Here is a 19,293-nt window from a genome sequence, read left to right as displayed (position 1 = left end):
AAAGAAGTATAACTATATTTTATAGCCTATGAATGTTAATATACACATATAAAATACATGCACACATAGATATATATACATATGTATGTGTGTATGTATTTATATGTGTATATTGGAAGTTCTAAAAAGCACATACACACATGTACACACATATAATTAGTTCAAATAAGTATAACTATACTTTATAGCCTATGAGTATTAATATTACAACAACATGATGTCAAGTTAGCAAAGACATGCATAATGAGAAATCAAGATGATGGTCTCTCTCTCTCTCTCTCTCTCTCTCTCTCTCTCTCTCTCATTAAGCATATTGATTGAACATTGAATTTATACTTATTTTCACCAATCGATATCCCTTCTTATTACCACCACAACAATAATCCACAAATGTGGAAGCTTTATTAATGAGTTTTTATTTTTTAACCAATGTTTAATAAGGTTGCTAGAGCCATGTATAAAGAAAAATTTTAGTGAGTATTTGGAATGGATGCAAATGTAGACATGTTTATACACCAACCCATGCTTATCTAAGAGAACTTACATCCCATATTTGGAAAGAGAAGAACTTTCCCAATGTCACCCATAGTGTGACCAACAAAGCAAAGATCTCTGCTAATTCTTAGAGCAAATGCTTTTTTTTTTGGGTTGAGAAAATAGAGACATATCTTGCTTGGTTGGCTACGATCAAATTTATCATAATATTTTACTATCATTATCTGTTAGTTTGTGAAAGAATAGTACACTTGCTAGAGGTTGATGTAATATAAATCTAGATCTAGATTGCTTGTAGAAATGATTTTGTATTGTAAATGAGAGAGAGAGAGAGAGAGAGAGAGAGAGAGAGAGAGAGAGAGAGAGAGAACTATTTACAAGTAAAGAGCACATTGTTTGTTGTGTTACATGTCATAATCCAATGTAAAATAAGTTATGTCAAAACCTAGAGTACTCGCACAAATACTTTTGTATGGCAAATGAGAGAGAGAGAGAGAGAGAGAGAGAGAGAGAGAGAGAGAGAGAGAGAGAGAGAGAGAGAGAGAGAGAGAGAGAGAGAGTGTGTGTGTGTGTGTATGTGTGAAGAATTTATTGAAACACCTTTGATAATATAATATAATATAGATTCTATCAATCGGAGAGTGCTAGCACAAATTATTGATGGGTAGAGAGAGAGAGAGAGAGAGAGAGAGAGAGAGAGAGAGAGAGAGAGTCGTGGTGAAGGCAATGAGAGAGAGAGAGAGAATCGTGGTGAAGGCAATGATGGCGGTAGAGCTAGCGGCGATGGCGATGGTGGTGGAAGTGAAAGTTGAGGCGGGTACATCTAAGGTTGGAATAAGTGAACTATGTGGAATAAGAATAGAAGGGTTGCAAAAAAAATCTCACTAAAAAAACTCGCTTCTTGGCCTTCCCCAAATTAGGGATATTTGTAAAAGTAGTTACAAGGGTTGGGAACACTTTCTTTATAGATTTCAAGAGAATGGCAATGACATCTTCATCATGAATTGGAGCTTGAACTAAGGTTAGTTGTATCATGAGCCCCTTCATATGAGAGATAAACTTACGCAAGTCTTCTCCTTGCTTATACTCCAAGCTAAAAAATTCAATCTTAAGGAAAATTCTAGAGTTCTTTCCTCTAGTCCCTTTAAATCTTTTCAAGCTCATCTCATTCCTCATTAGTAAAGAGCTGGTTAGTGTGATATGAATCAAAGGTTCATCGATGAAGCACGATAATGGCTTGGGCTCTCATCATCTTCTACATTAGTAGGATTGGATGGGTCAATAACTTTGGTCCTTTGATGAAGGGCCAGTAACCCCACTCCATCATTTTGTACTTCACTAACACTAAACCTACCGTGGATGAAAGTATTTTCCATCAAAACTATGGATTTGAGGTCTAACATTGACATAGGCCACAACCATGATAGAAAGGTCTTACTAATTGCACTAGGCAATAGCAGTGTCTAATCCTTTACAAAATGACAAAGAAGTGTGGAAGCAAATGAAATGATGCTGATATTAATAAGTAACAAGCTCAAATGTGATGTTGAACAAGATGAGATAAGAGATAATGAAAATGGTTTATGTGTTTATAGCTAACACATAGCTTTATAATGGTCAAAATGCGATGATGATACTTAAGTACTTAATGAACATGCTTAAGATGAGAAAACTTTTAGATTTTTGAAAGTAACCAATAAATAATGTTTAGAAATTCAGTATTAGTGCTAAGAAGCACTCATTGCCAAGCATATGTGAAGCATTTTGACATTAAACTACTTGCATATCGGCTTGATCGGTCACCTTCGATTGAGAATTTCTCTAAAATTAGAGCCTTTTGATCTACGATGAATTCCAAGAGGACTAATCAATGATTTAAATCACTGTTAGTAACTTCAATGAGGAGAAAACTAAAAAAGGACCAAACTTTGAAGCTTTGGATATGGCTGCCTACAAACACATAGTTAGAGCTTCACTCTGTGTGACCTCTAGAGAGAAGAAAATTTTGGAAGCCCTCTTGGGTGAGGATATCCCACTTGGGGGCCTAACAAATCCCCATGATGGTTGCAAACATTGCGCCCCCAATAGTCCACACTTCAACTTCTAACTCCACATTGTGAAATTTGTGATTTTTTCTGTTCATGCTACAATGCTAAGCTCCACACACTACAATGTTGGGGTTTCAAGTGCTAGGCCATTGTGCCCTGAGATGGAGAAGAGGCCCCCAGACAGAAGAAACCAAGGCCTTATGTGCTCTTTGTTTCTCTCCCTAGGTCCTCCAATAGAGGTGGGTATGGCAAACAACTACAGAGGTTAAAAGGTATGATGAAGAAATGAAACACTCATGTGCACTCATGCTAAGATGTGGATAGGAGAAGATCAATGTATCATCAATGGCTCTAATATCATGTTATAATATCAAAGTGGAAGCATGGGAAAGTGTGCACAAGAGAGAGAAGAGAGCTCAAAGTACAAGAATGAAATCTTGCTTAGTAAGTTGCTCACAAGTACAACTAGGGTACTCTCTCTCCCTTTGAGAGTGACCCTTAGGGCTTTTTAAATAGCCTCTACATGGCTAGGATTAGGGTTTCCCCTACCCTCTAGTCCATTCACACTCATCTAACCTTATCCATCCTTGCATGCAGTGGGTTCACATGCCTATCTCTCAACAACATGTGCTACACTATGTAGTCTATCTAAGTTAAAAGCCCACATAGTAATTTCCCAAAGTATCATGCTTATTAAAATAAAATCACCTCTAGGATCAAAAATAAAAATAATCAATTTGCATAATTCTTCAACATCATAGCGTCCAGGTGGATCATAAACCTTAATACATGGCTTTCTCATAAGCATTCATTCAAACCATTTTTCTCCTCCTAGATCATATGGTAGCATCATAAGTTTTTGTAGCCCACACACTATATATTTATTTGGGATCTTGATGCATGAAATCCATAAACCTCTCTAGATCCAATGGTAGAGGTAATCCATCAAATATATCATAGCCTATAGATCCCCCTAGATCATAAGCTACCTTTGAGTTTTCCAACATCCCTTTTACAATCTACTCAAACTCTTGAAAGCCATACAACATATTCATATTGGTTCCATTAGCATGTACATAAAAGCATACTTTTTCTCGGTCTATCGTCTAAGTTTGCATACCCTGTGACATATGTAGGAATGCATGTGAAGTGGCTTCACCCCCTCTAGCTTTGCAAACATCATTATGCATCCATGGATAGGCCAATTGCATCACATAGATATCTCTATATAATACTAATGAGCTAAGACCTTGAAGAGCACCTTCTTTGTCTTGGACGAATGAATGGAACTTGCAATCTTCACATGTGCATGCTCAATCTCCACATCTATATATTCTACATCCTCATTCAAAACATAATTTGTATCCTCTGTCAAACTATCATCTTGCAAACCCTCAAACAATCTACCTATATCATTGGATAACTCTTCCATATCATTAGTATATTGAAAAGAGCTTTTTGCCCATGAATTGTTAGCAAACTTAGCCTAAACATCCATAGAAACCACATCTATATAATGCAAGCCACCTGTATCTTTAGCATCCAAAACCACATCCCAAGAAGTAAGTGAAAATTTCCCAAGGTTATCTTACACAATCTTTGTTGCATCCTATTGTAAAGCCTTTCGGCTACCCAACTCTAGATCATCATCTTCTTTTTTCCTTGTCTTCAACAATAATATCTATGTTATGTATCTTTGCAAGATATACATAGACTCTTGAAAGCCTTCCTTTCAATCATCTACATCTGTAGGTAAAGAAATCCCCAAATTTTTCCACAAATATCCCCTCACTAGGTATAACCAATTGGTGGAAGCCATGTACATGCTAGAAATAATCACATCATGTAAAGATGGATACCACTTCAATGAAAATTAACATAGGACTAACAATAAATGCTGGAAACCATAGCTTGCCATTTCTTAGTTCAAGATGTCTTACAACCAAGAATTACAATGATTAAGCCATCTTCATCAAGAAGAGGTAGTTCTTCAAGAACTTGTATGTTAGGTCCAATGTAATTCTTGAGTTGAGACACATGAAAAGCATTATGAATGCGTGTGGTAGAAGGTAAATCAAATTGGTAAGCAAGATCCCCAACTTTCTTAATGATTTGATATGGACCATAGTAATGATGAGCAAGCTTATTATGTCCACCCTTGAGAGAAGCATAACGAGATTTAGGTACTTTCAAGAATACCCATTCTCCTTCTTCAAAAGCCACATGCCTTCTTTTATCATCCACATATGATTTCATTGTCTCTTGTGCCTTCCTGATATTTTCTTTGCATTGCTTCATTAAGGCTTCCATTTTTTCCAACTCTTCTCTAGCAAGAGGATTCACTTCATCATGAAACAATGCTGAAGGTACTTGGACTTTATATCCATATAATGCCTCAAATGGTGACATACCAATACTCATATGATGAGTAGTATTATAACAAAACTCCGCAAGATGAATCCAATGATCCCATGCATTTTGTGTATCATGGCAAAAGTATCTGAGGTAGATTTATAACCATTTATTGACCCTTTCAGTTTGGTCATCTGTTTGTGGATGATAGACAATACTTGAAGTTAGTTTTGTACCCATGGAAGTAAATAGACTTTTTAAAAAATTCCCCATAAACTTGGAATCCCTATCAGAAATAATCTTCATAGGTAATCCATGAAGTCTGAAAATCTATTCCATGAATTGATCCACCACCTGTTTGGTTGAATATTGGACTTTGGTAGGTATGAAGTGGGCTGATTTCGTAAGACGATCAACCATTAAAAAAATACTATTCTAGCCGTGCTTAGTGGTAGGAAGTCTTGTAATAAAATCCATGCTGATATCAGTCCATTTACCATGTGGAATAGGCAAAGGCTGAAGTAGACCACTAGGCAATAGATTTGAGTCTTTATTTTGTTGGCATGGTAAGCACTGGATCACATATTCCTTGACATCTTTCCAAATTCCTTTCCAATAGAAGCATTTATTGATCTTGTCAAAGGTTTTAAAAAATCCAATATGGCTTGCCAAAGAAGAATAATGCATCTCTCCTATAAGATTCGAGATCTAAATGATGACTAAGGGGTTAAATATACTCTCCCTTTAAACCAAATAAGTCCATTTTTCCATTTAAAATTGGGAAATTCAGATCCATCATCTTGCTGTAATTTCTTCATAATATTGGCAGTGTGCTCATTTAAAAGATATTCTTCTTGAGTGTCCTGGATCCAATCCTTATGTATTGTAGACATGCTAGAAACAGAACATGCCCACATCCTAAATAAAGCATCAGCCACTACATTATCCTTGCCTGCCATATAAGAAATCTTAGAATCATATCCCTGAAGTGTAGCTAACCACCATCTTTGTTTGGGAGAAAGATTTGGCTGAGAGAGAAAATATTTCAGCACATGATGGTCGCTCTTCACCTTAAAATGATTGCCATAAATGTAGTGATTCCACTTCTTGATTGCATGAAGAATGGCTAACATTTCCTGCTCATAGGCATGGAGCTCTCTTTCTTTATCATCCAACTTCCTACTTTCATAAGCAATAACATCATGGTCTTGGCATAAAACATCCCCAGTACCTCTGCCACTAGCATCAACAAATATAGTGAACTCCTTGGAAAAGTCTGGGTACACTAAAATAGGTGTTGAAATGAGTATACTTTTCAGCTCATTGAAACTCTTAGTGGCTGTAGCATCCCAAAAGAAAGATTATTTTTTCAATCTATCAGTAAGAGGAGCTGCTACATGGGCATAATTATTGATGAATCTTCTATAGAAAGAAGATAGTCTAAGAAATCCTCGTAGTGAAGTAGAATTCTGTGGCATAGGCCAATCCTTGATGCACTGAACTTTCTTTGGATCAACCATAATCCCTTTCTCACCAACTATATGACCCAAGTATTCTACTTCATCAGCCATAAAAGTACACTTGCTTTCTTTTGCAAAGAGCTTGTGTCTTCTCAAGGTAATAAGGACTTCTTTGACATGCTTCAGATGTTCATCTCTATTTTTGCTATAGATGAGAATGTCATCAAAGAGTACCAAGAATGATTTATACAAGAATGGCTGCAAAATCTTATTCATAAGAGCCTGAAAAGTTGTAGGTGCATTTGAAAGTCCAAATGGCATAACTAGGAAGTGGTAGGACCTCTTTCTGTTCTAAAAGCTGTCTTGTACTCATCCCCTGCTTTCATCCTGACCTTAAGTCAATCTTTGTGAAAAGTCTTGCATCTTTGAGCTCATCCAACAAATCATCAATGCAGGGAATTGGGTATCTATTCTTTATGGTACTCTTGTTTAAGTCTCTATAATCAATACACATCCTAAATGACCCATCTTTCTTTTTGACAACTAGTACGAGAGAAGCAAAGGTGATTGACTAGGTTGAATAAACCCCATTTCCAACAAGTCTTTAACCTGTTTCTCTACTTCTTCTCTCTCATACTTGGATAACATGTAAGGAGGTTTGTTGATGGGTTTAGTGTCAGGCATTAGATCAATAGGATGATCTACTTCTCATTGAGGAGGCAATGATGTAAGTGGCTGAAATATATCCTTAAACTCTTCCAAAAGTTTACGTAGGCATGGATCTTGCTCCTTAGGTGAAGTAGATTGTTGATTTTCATCTGCCTTTGATAGAAGAAGTGTGAAAATGCAAGACATAGCATTAATTTCCGTCTTTATCTTCTTCTTGCTGATTATTTCAACTTGCTTTCTCTCCATGCCATTTAGTTTTACTTGCTGCCCATTCCAAGTAAACTCTATGAACATCTGATTTAGATCCAAAGAAAATATTCCAAGTTGTTTAAGCCAATCGCAGCCAATGATGATATCAATAGGACCCATTTCTAGGACAATCAAGTCCATCATAATAGTGCAAGTCTATGATAATTCAAGAGGAGTCTGTCGGCATATCTCTTTACTCAACTCTTGGGTACCATTAGCTACTTGTACCTTCAGTGGAGCTTCTATCTCTTGAGGTAGTAACTTCAGCTCATATAATGATTTGGCATTGAAAAAACTATGTGTGCTACCCGTATCAATGAGAATGTGGGCAACCTTTGAATTTATAGTGCCTTTAAGCCGAAGTGTACTTTCACCTTTACAACCCAACCATGCATCCTGAGATATGGAACATAACATGGGCTGAAAAGTAACCATAGAAGAATCATCAATCTTTGATCCACCAAGATCAAATGGACCACCTGGATCATAAGGAAAATTACTAATTGGCTCCAATTCCTCCTGTGTGTCCTGATCATCATGCTCATGCATCTTATCACAAGTAGGAACTGCCTCTACTTGCAAAAGATGTCCTTCTTGTGTCTCCTCTTCATTAGAGTCTTCAATATTCAGCATATTAGACTTTGCTATATATCCCTTGCACTTCTTCTTGTGCTCAGGAGACCATTTCTCCCCACATTTGTAACATAGACCCTTGGATTTATCATTAGGAAGTGCCTTGTTACTGTTGTTATTGGGATATTTCCTATTTACACCTTCAGCCCTTTTGAAATCTCCTTTTCGATCATCATTATATCTGAAATTATTGCCCTATTTTGAAGCATATGCTGTAGGATAGGGTGGCACTTTGCTAGAATTGTTTTGAAACCTTTTTTTTTAGCTCTAAATCCTTCTCTTTGTTGGTTGAACTACTGTCCAAATCTCATAGGCTGATTGGATTGATAATTCATTCCTGTTTTGGGCTGAAATAAAGTTAAATCTCTTCTATAAATTTGGCTGTACCTCTCAGCATATTGAATGGCTGCATGAACATGTATAGGCTTGGTTGCCCCTAGTTCAGCTGAAAGGTTTGGATCAAGACCAAAAATGTATTTGTTCAATTTCGCTGAATCGGAAATGCCTTCCACATACATGGAGATGTTTAAAAATTGGCTGGAATACTCCCTCACGGTAGAACCCCTTTGCCTTAGATCATACCATTTCCTTTCAAGCCTTTTCTTCTCCATGGTGACACAAACACTTGAGTCATGGCTGATTTGAAGTCCTCCCAAGATTGAAAATTCTCTCCAATCTTGCTCATGTATCTCCACCACGTATGCGCATAACCCTCTAGGTGTAGGGCTACATAACAAATCTTTGCTTGATCATTATGTGGGTAGAGAGTGAAATACATTTCCAATTTGTTGAGCCATTCTTCAAGTTCGGTCGGTGAAGGGTTATCTCCTTTAAAATTGGATATATTGATCTTGTCCTTGTATTCCTTGTCATAATGATAGTGTTGCCCATTATGGTTGGTATATCCAAAAGATTGTGGTCGATTAAAATGATCACTCATTGCTTGCTGTCCATAATTATGTGTAGATGAATGTTGTCCATTTTCATTATTTTCAAAAGATTAATGGCCAATCAATGAGTTTACATGGGAATGTTGGTTATGAGTGGATATCCCATGTGGCAACCTATCTTCTTGATCTTTAGCATGCTGGAAGGTGTCTCCTTTCCTTGCTTTATCATGTGCATATTGCCCTTGATCATCTCTTGCATGAGGAACTTGGGTATGTTGAGAACCAAACTCTTTGTAAAAGGGATGACATCCATGTACAAACTCATTTCTATCATCATGTCGGGAATAATCTTGATGTCCTTTATCTCTTGAACTAGTAAAGTTGGGCATGTTCCTCTATTCCAAGAATTGGTATGAGACTGAACTAAATCATTCACCTTAGAAGGTCCTCCATGTTCAAAAGTTGATGGTATATGTGCTGATGGCCTGCTGTGAACCTCACATTACCATGAATAATAGGTACATCTTCAACATGGGAAAGTGGATTGCCTTGCAATTTGTTACCCAAGTTGCTGAATATTGTGACCAGCTATTCAAAATTGTCATCCATTCTATGGCTTTGTTGTTCCATGTGTGTGATCATATTACCCAATTTGTCATCCATTGAATGTGTGAGTTGGATTAAACCTTCATTCATGTTACTGATTTGCTTTGACAACTGTTGGAAGTCATTGGAATCATGGGTGACATTTTCTTCAGTTCTGGGCTCAATGTCATAGGGAACCCTTGGCCAATGGGCCTCTTCATTTGGTATTGTTGCCCATAAATTCTTTTCCCTGATGTGTGGCTCCAATGGTAGGATTAGCTTCAGCATGGTAATATTCTAAACATTCATTAATGGGCTCCAATACCTGATCTTTCTTCTTGTTCCTTGCCATCATGGAAACTGTGACATTTTAGGACTGCCTGATAAAGAATGGTCACTATCCAAATCTATTCTCCTCCAATCTAAGTGCTTGATAGTTAGACATGAAGCTAATAACATATAAATATACTAGATTTACTGAAATAACAACTTTGGAAGAGGTATGTGGTTTCTTTAGATCAAAATGGTGTACCCTATCAACCAGTCCTAGTGCTATCTACAGTGACCACCTGTCACTAAAATGGCCAAAACTTTTGACCCACTAGTCCAAATGAAGTGTTCTATAGCTAGGGTCTAAGCTAACTTCGTCCTCTACGCATTGAGAATAATAATAAATATTTCAAAGTGAAATATCCCATTTTTGTAATTGATTCTTTATGGCTGTCCAGTATTAGACAACAACTTGTAATAGCCTGTAAGTTCACTGTTTGGACCCTATTTCAAACATTTTGGTCATAGATCATCAAAAACCACATGTGGACATTGAAGTATGACCTAGAGGTTCAATCATCTACCTAGAATCAACTTCAAAGTACCTGTAAACCTGTATATCTGATAAAAAATGTCACTGACTGCCCTGTTTTGCTCTGTTTGGTACCATAAGCCTTCATGTCTTCATCCACTCTTTCCCAAGTGGTCTTCCGTGGTCCACCACCTATTATGAGGGATAAAACGGTAGGATGGGCACCTAAATGGGCTCTGAAACTCCGAAAGGTGTGCAAAGTTTCTTCCAGGCCAAGTTGTGCACGCCTACAGAGTCGTAAATAGCAAGGGAGGATCACCTCTCTTTTGTCTTGCCATCTCGTCCAGTTTCGACCTTTTTCCTCGGTTGGAATATACATGGCAGAGCTAGTGTTCTAACAATCAAGGCATGATATGCATGGCTAAATCACAAATTTTATTCTCAATGGGTTGAATCACAAAAGACTCCAAAGTTAGAGGTTAAGCAATTCTTTAGCATCAATGAAAGCAAATTGCATGAGTTTATAATAGGGGCTGATCAAGCAACAAGGCAAGAAATAATGATTCAATCAATGTCAATGGGCTGATTTATCGATCAATTCATGCTTGGTTACTTGAGCATTATGGTTCAATCAATCAATGATGAAATTGAAGCTCAATGTAATCAATCAATGATCAATCAACAATGCAATAGTACTCTACTTAACCTCTCCTTCAGCAATAGGAAATGCAACAACAATTGAATGAAGGTTGGAGAGATTTAAGAAGAGTAGTAAGAATACCTCTTTCAATGATTGAAGAAGAATACTTGTTTGAGTCAATCCTTAGTCACAAAGATTGATAGATCTTCCTCTTGAATAAAGTAGCTGATCATGAGAAGAGTAGCTCCATAACCAACTCATTAGCTTCAAATTTGATCCAAGAATGAAATATAGATCAAGACTTCAGCTCCACTGAATAGCATTAATGATAATCCCTGAAATTTGAAGCCTATTTGATGAAGATTTTAGTAAATTGCTTAAATCCTTGTCATAGTTGCAATCCAAGAGAAGATTGAGTTTCAATCTTGAATACGTTGCTTGGGTTCTTCAATATCTTGAGTGGTTGAAGTAGAAGGAAGATCCTTGGAGTGTTTTAGAGCAAAAGCCCTATGAAATTGAAGGAAATAATCCAAAAATTGGAGTCTTAAAGCTTGTTGCCCTGTTTTGACTCCATAGCCACCATTCTTTGAAGCTTCATGTCTAAGAATGCATCAATGTTGGTCCCTTGAGTGTTGAAGAAGCTCCAGGGATCTTGATAGAGTAAAAGCCCTTTGATCTTTTGAAGAAATTTCAGGAAAAACTCATTGCTATCTTGAATCTACCATAACTAGGGTTTGAGAGATCAAGAATGTTCAAGAGAATGAAATATAGTTCAGTATGCTTGTTAGAAGACTTAGAGAATCATTGTCATAGCTTGCAAAAGCCATAGCCAATGCCACATGCTACAGATTTTCATGGAGGAAGAGAGGATTGATTAAACGCAAATGTGCAAACTCAGCCTGTTGTACCATAGATGATAGTTGCCTTGATCAAGGCATATGGCTACTCTATAGAAAGCTTAAAGCATGAAGATTAAAGTCTTGGAGATCACTTGAACCATTGAAGGGCCTGAGAGAAGAACAAACTCAAGATCCACCATGAAAGCTTGAAGAAAGCTTGAGAGAAACAAGAGAGAGAAGCTGGTCCCAAAAAGTAATCAAGGTTAAACCCCTGTAATGCCAATTTGGACTCCAGTTAGAGTCAAAAACCTTCAAAATGGACCTCCATTTGACCATGTCCTGCTATTTCGGCCAAGAACCTCCATCTTCCTCAAGATCTTCTTCAAGAAACCACCCAAAATTAGTTCTGACTTGTTGTAGAGATCTCTAACTAGTCACGGCTTGAACTATACCAAACCCTGTGACCAAATCTTGGTGCTCCAATTAACTAGTTCCTATCCCTGTGACTAAATTCTCCATGAAAATGACTCTTCCCATGGATCAAAGTCCATGCTTTGATACCAATGTAAAGATGGATGCCACTTCAATGGAAATTAACATAGGACTAACAAGAAATGCTGAATTAACAAGAAATGCTGGAAACCATAGCTTGCCATTTCTTAGTTCAAGATGTCTTACAACCAAGAATTACAAGAGATGTTAAAGCTATGAAAGCTTGAGAATCAATTGATGATGGTTGCTGCAAGGAACTCACCCCTTACAATGGTGGGGAAGGAAATACCTTCAAGCTCCAAGAAGTGGAAATGTGCAAGAATGATTAAAAGAGGATTTACATTGGCACCCTCTTGCCTTTTATACTCCAATCCAAGCTAGGATAATTTCCTAATTAAAGCAACATAAAATTTTCTTTATTACACATCATAACAATCATGATACACATCTTGAGTCTCCAACCATAACCCGGCATAATATTGCATTCATCAGCAATAATTCATTGTAGTAACCAACTACAACCACTATATCTCAAAAGCTAGCATTCAACTATGGCAATCTAACAACACTTTCATACCCACTCAAGAAAACATTTAATGGTATTTAGAAATAATTTCTTTCATGATGGTATATCCATGCATACTCAAGGATGACATCTCTAAGATGATAATGTTGTATGATCCCTAACTTTGTATATGGATCATTTCAAAAACATACATCTTATGACTATTGCCATATTATTGTTGTATGGTCCCTTACTTTGTGATAACACATACATGCATCTACAACCATTGCTCTTGATCCCTATGTTTACTAATATCACTATCATTTACTAATATCATAAGGTGCATTTTCCAAATTGTTGTATCTTTTAAACAGTAGTGCAATATTCTTAATTAATATGCCTAGCATTGTAAGGTTCAATTAAAAAAGGTATTTGGGTTTCTTTTCTACCTCAAGGAACTTTAATGATAGTATTGCATGATCTCCACAAAATGCAATCGCCCCAACTATAGGTGCTAGTCAACGGAATAAATATTTAACTTCCATATTCTTACTACCATTTCTATATACCTTGGATCTTCATATAGAGTTTTTATGCCCCTCTTCTACTTAATTTCATGCTAGATGAGCTTCCATTTTATTTAATGTATCTCAATTATTTTCTTATGGTGGAAATTGTCAATTTCATATGCATCTATATGGTCTAGGGAATCACTACCTTTTTCTCTACCTCATTAACTAAATTGGAATTTAAACAAGTCTTTTAGCCATCATTTTCATATCATATGCTTACAAGTATCATCCCTTCCTAATAAGGTTCTGACATTTCTTTACATCTCCCTACCCCAATAATTTTAGGAAGGATCATCCATGTAATCCCTATTTGCTTAACCCCACAAGCTCAAGACTCTAATTAGAATAAGGGCATGATCTCATAAGTATTTACTATTTGTAATGTTATCTCTATCGAATGGAGGGTGGATTAACTATGTCCCTTAAACCATCTTTAAGCACATCTATCTAAATGCACACCCCTACCTACCATTTTGAATTAAAAATCCTACTCTAGCAAGGCATATTTCTTCATATAGAGTATGGAAACACATAAATCTAGCACATGATCACCAACCCAATTTTTTAAACCCATTCTTGAGAATATGTGAGAGAGAGATATTGAGTGAAAGATAGTCATTTTAGAGGTTGAAATATTGTATATGAGAAAAATTGTGTGGCTATATCCATGAAATCTGTAATATGAAGTTCATGTGATTGATACCAATCATATGATGGTGCATATGAGTTTTTCTTCTCTTTTTTGTTGTTATAAATACTATGTGATGTTCTATGGAAGATAAATTCATGGGAGATTATGCTTATAACGTCATGTGAAGATGTTCTTATTGTTCCTATTGTTCTCTTTGTGTGGTTATGAAGAGATGAAAAAGATACTTGTTGATTCTACAATATGGATATTCTTGTAGTTATTTTCCCATATTCTTGGTGTTCTCTAGGGAGTTCCATGTTTTGGTGCATAGTCTGGGAAAATTGCCATCAAAACAAGCACCCAAAAGATGTTAAAAATGGAAGGAACAACGCTATTGAAGAGAAATATAAGAAATAGAAGATTGTAACATTTCAAGAAATCCAAAAGAATCAAACTAATTCATAGAAAAAGCCACTTTCTTCAAAATATTCATTCCCTAATGGTGGAATCATAATGTTGTTTTGATCTAAGCATTAGAGAGTAAATGGTAAAACATGGTAGATTTGGCTATTGTTGAGAAGTTGTTCAACAATATCAAATGGAAAATAGCAAAGAAGATTTAGGAGTCTTGGTCAATGGAAGTCCATCACAATAAGTGAAATAAAATGTCTAAGTTGAATTAAAATAACCAAGAAAATCAAGAAACCACATATGAAACAACTAATGCTATAACTAAGCTTTGCATTAAACTATAGCACGAGGTAGCCATAACTAAATTAAATCAAGATACAATGAGAATCAATATAAGAGGCTATTGCAAGAAATCCACCTCTTGCACTAGTGTCATTGAGTATACACCCTTAATGTTAGTAGGGAGGTATGAAACCCTCAAGCTCCAAGAATGGAGAAGTTTACAAATGAATTGTGCAAAGATGTGTTGTATTGGCACCATCTTACCTTTTATATCCCAGCCTAAAATAAGCTAATTAATCAAACTAAGGGTATGAAATTTATTTTATTACAATCCATCCTTACCCAAAAGTTTTATCCTCAAAAATTGGAAGACTGAAATGGTAAATGGATGGTGGAAATGAAGAAATGAGAATCCAATGCTAGAGTAGCATTGTAGAATCATCATCAAATGTTCAAACAGTGGAAATCTGGAATGATGTCATGAACAAGGTGGTTGTAGAAAATGGTTCATAACTTTAGATAGAAATGTCAAATTGTTGCATACAAGGTATAGAAATAAAGTATACGTTATAAGGTATCCATCTATACTATTAAAATTCAATTTTGATGTTGATAGGCCAATTATTTTTAGCATAGAAATTTATAGCAACAAGCTATCCACGATTGCTCAATGAATTAAGTGTCTTCTTGAAGAAGCCATGAAAATTAATTCAAAATATGAAGCATATTTCCAAGAAGAATCTTCCATGGGCAAACCCTTCCACTTAACAAGATGTTTCGTGATGATATGGTTTCTTAGAATAATCTCCCTCTTGGCAACAATCCTTTCGAGCTCATAAATTATCAACCCATCCTCATTATGGGAGGTAGTTCTTCGAGAACTTGAATCTTAAGGCCAATATACTTATTGAGTTGGGAGACATGAAAGACATTGCGAATTCATATGGTTGAAGGAAAATCAAGTTGGTAAGTAAGATCTCCAACTTTCCTTGTGATTTGGTATGGACCATAATAGCGAGATGAGCAAGCTTATTATGTTCTCCCTTAAGAGATGAATAACGAGACTTAGGTACCTTCAAAAATATCCATTCTCCCTCTTCAAAATCCACATGACTTTGTTTATCCCTCGCATTGCTTCATTAAGGCCTCCATTTTCTAACTATTCTTTAGCTAGAAGATTTACTTCATCATGAAACAATAATGAAGGTACTCGGATCTTGTAACCATACATTGCCTTAAATGGTGACACACCTATACTTACATGATAAGTATTATTGTAACAAAACTCTGTGAGATGAATCCAATAATCCCATGCATTTTTATATATCATGACAAAAGTGTCTCAAATAGACCTCTAGCCATTTATTGACCCTCTCAATTTGTCCATGTGTTTGTGGTGGACGATAGGCCATATTTTGGGTCAGCTTTGTTCCCATGGTAGTAAAGAGGATTTTCCAAAAAATATCCTATGCATTTTGTATCTCTGTTTTAGAAACAATCTTCGTAAGTAACCCACGAAGTCTGAAATTTCCTTCCATGAACTAATCTTGCCACTTGTTTGTCTAAATATTAGACTTTGGTAGGTAAGAAGTGGGCTGCTTTGGCAAAATGATCAACCACATTATTCCAACCATGATTAGTGGTAGAAAGTCCTATAATAAAATCCATGCTTAGGTCACTCCATTTACCATGTGGAATAGGTAATGGCTGAAGTAGACCACTAGGTAACAAATTGGAATCTTTATTCTGCTAGCATGGTAAGCACTATATCATATAATCCTTGACATCTTTCCAAAGTAATTTTCAATAAAAACATTTATGGATTTCTTGGCAAAATATCAAAGTAGTCTTCAAGCTTTGAAAGCCTTTCTTCCAATTCAATTGGGGAAGAGGATTGGCCATTAAATTTGGAGAAGATAATCTTATCTCTTAGCTCTCGTTCATGAGGAGTGGCCTGTGTCCAAACTCTCCCAACTGAAATTGATCATTTTGAGTGCCAAAAGTGGTACTATTATGAGAGTGATTCCTGCCAAAAGACTACTGAAACTACTTACATCTCATATTTGGAAAGAGAATAACTTTTCCAATGTCGCCCATAGTGTGACAAGCAAAGTAAAGACTCTACTAGTTCTTAGAGAAAATGCATTTTATTTTGTTGAGAAAATACAGAAATACCTCGCTTGGTTAGATATGATCAAATTTATGATAATATTTTATTATCATTGTTTATCAGTTTGTGGAACAATAGTACACTTGCTAGAGGTCATTGTAATACAAATCTAGATCCTACTTTCTTGCATAAATTGTTTTGTATTGTAAATGTGTGTGAGAGAGATAGAACTATTTACAAGTAAAGAGCGAACTATTTATTTTGACACATATTATAATCCAATGTAAAATCAATTCTTTCAAACCTAGAGAAAAAGGCTTGCTATTGATATTATTAGGTAATAGTTTAGTTCCACTATCAACTCTCTTAAAATCCCATTTTGGTTCAACACTATACCTAAGGTTGTTGCCTTCTTGTTTAGAAATGTATATTGTAAAATAAGTGAAAATATTACTGAAGGTATTTGAAACCCTATGTTCTTGTCTATAACCATCTCTTTGTAGCCTAATCTACTATACCTTTCTCATTGGTTGGTTTGAATGGTAAGTCACTCCTATTTTGGGTTGAAAAGAGCTTAATTCTCTTCTATACTTTAACTATATCATTCAGCATATTGTATGGATGCATTGACATTTCTAGGCTTTACTATCCCAACCTCTACTGAAAGGTTTGGATCAATACAAAGAATATACTTGTTCAATTTTGTTGAGTGTGACATACCCTCAATGTACATGGAAAGATTTAAGAACTAGTTGGAATACTTTCTAACTGTAGAGCCCTTTTTCCTTAGATCATAATGTTTTCTTTCTAGTCTCTCTTTTTCCATTGAACACAATATTAGTAAGTTTGGGAATCTCCTAATTTTCATTTTTTGAATACTAAAAAGGTGGCCCCTAGATAACATGCCCATAAGTTTCTGAAAACCATATGATATGACCTATCATTGGGAAGCGCTTGAAAAATGGAATCTATTGAGCTATAGAGCGCCTGATTTGGAGTTATAGTGTTCAAGTTATGACAAATCCAACGATTTGACCATGTGTCCCAAACTTATGGGAAATTTCCATATTCCCCAATATGGTGTTATTGGAGACATAAATACTTGAGTCATGGTTGATTTAAAATCTTTCCAAGTCTAAAAATTATACCCAATTTTTCTCATATATATCCACCATGTATGTGCACAACCCTCTAGATGCATGGCTACATAACATATCTTTGCTTCATCATTACATGGGTAGAGGATAAAGTACATTTCCAACTTGTTTATCCATTCCTCTAATTCCATTGCTAAGGGTTTATCTCCTCTAAACTAAGATATATTAATCTTCTCCTTGTATTCTTTGTCATAGTGATAATGCTATCCATTATTGTTGGGTAAACAAATTGACTATTGTCTATGAGTGTAACTGCCAAATGTTTTTTGTCCATGATTTTTATTGAGAGAATGCTATTCATTTTTCTTCTTACCAAACGAACAATGACCAAGTGAAATATTCCCATGTGGCTAACAATTTTGGTTGGATTGTCCATGTGGCATCATGTCATCAAGGTCTTCATCATGCTGAAATCTGTCATTTCTCCTTGATTCCTCATGAATGTGTTGATCTTGAGCATTTCTTACATTAGGTACTTGTGTATTTTGGAAATAAAATTGTTTGCACAAGAAATCACATCCATGTATATCATCATCTCTATCAGCATGTTGAAAATTCTCTTGATGTCTATGATTCTTTAAAAAATCATATATTTCATGACTGGGAAGGGAGTTGAACAATTTCTTTGACTCTTGAAGGGCCACCATGCTCATAAGTCAAATGTACAAATAGGTTGGCTACTTTAGACTTTGCATTGTCATTTGGAATGGGCACACCATTGTCATTAGAAATCTAATTACCTTGCCATTTTTTACCCAAGTTACTGAGTATTGCAATCATTTGATCAAACTTTGCATCCAATATATGATTGTGATGCCAAAACTTTTCAAAATGGATAACCATTTTCCAAACTAGTCATCTATCATATGATTTAGTTGGATGATGCCTTCATTCATGCCCTTGGTTTTTTTCCCTCATGGTTGAATTAACCTCTACATGATAGTCAACCAATTCCTCATTCATGTTCTCAAGTAGTTGCTCCTTTTTATTTCTTGCCATTGGAATATGTGTAGTAGTAAATGACTACCTCTCAATAAATGGCTGATAACTTGAGTTGTACTTATCCAATCGATTTTCTTTTTGACTCCAAAAAAAGCTTATAATGTGGGGTTAATCTTATAAAGTTTGAAAGAGGTAGGGGTAGATTGGAGCTAAAATAATAAACCTTGTCTTGTTATCTAAAGATTGTCTACTATGAGCATCTATCAGTAAAACGACAATAACTTTGATCCACATGTCTATTTGCCAAATATTTTGGCTAGGATTGAAGCTAACTTCATTCTCTTTGAATGAGTACAAGAAACCTCTGTTAGAGTGAAGATATCTAATTCTACAATCAGTACTTTGTGACTCTCTAGGATGAAACAACAACTTGTATGTACTTGTAAAATCACTATTTAAGAGCTATTTTGCCAAATATAGCCATAGATCATCATTTTGTACCTATGGATACTAAAAACCAACCTGTATA

Source organism: Lygodium microphyllum, chromosome 5 (assembly GCF_053477565.2).
Source record: "Lygodium microphyllum isolate KBCC chromosome 5, Lygodium_microphyllum_v1.1.10, whole genome shotgun sequence".
Classification (NCBI taxonomy): Eukaryota; Viridiplantae; Streptophyta; class Polypodiopsida; order Schizaeales; family Lygodiaceae; genus Lygodium; species Lygodium microphyllum.
Note: the sequence above shows the minus strand (reverse complement) of the source record.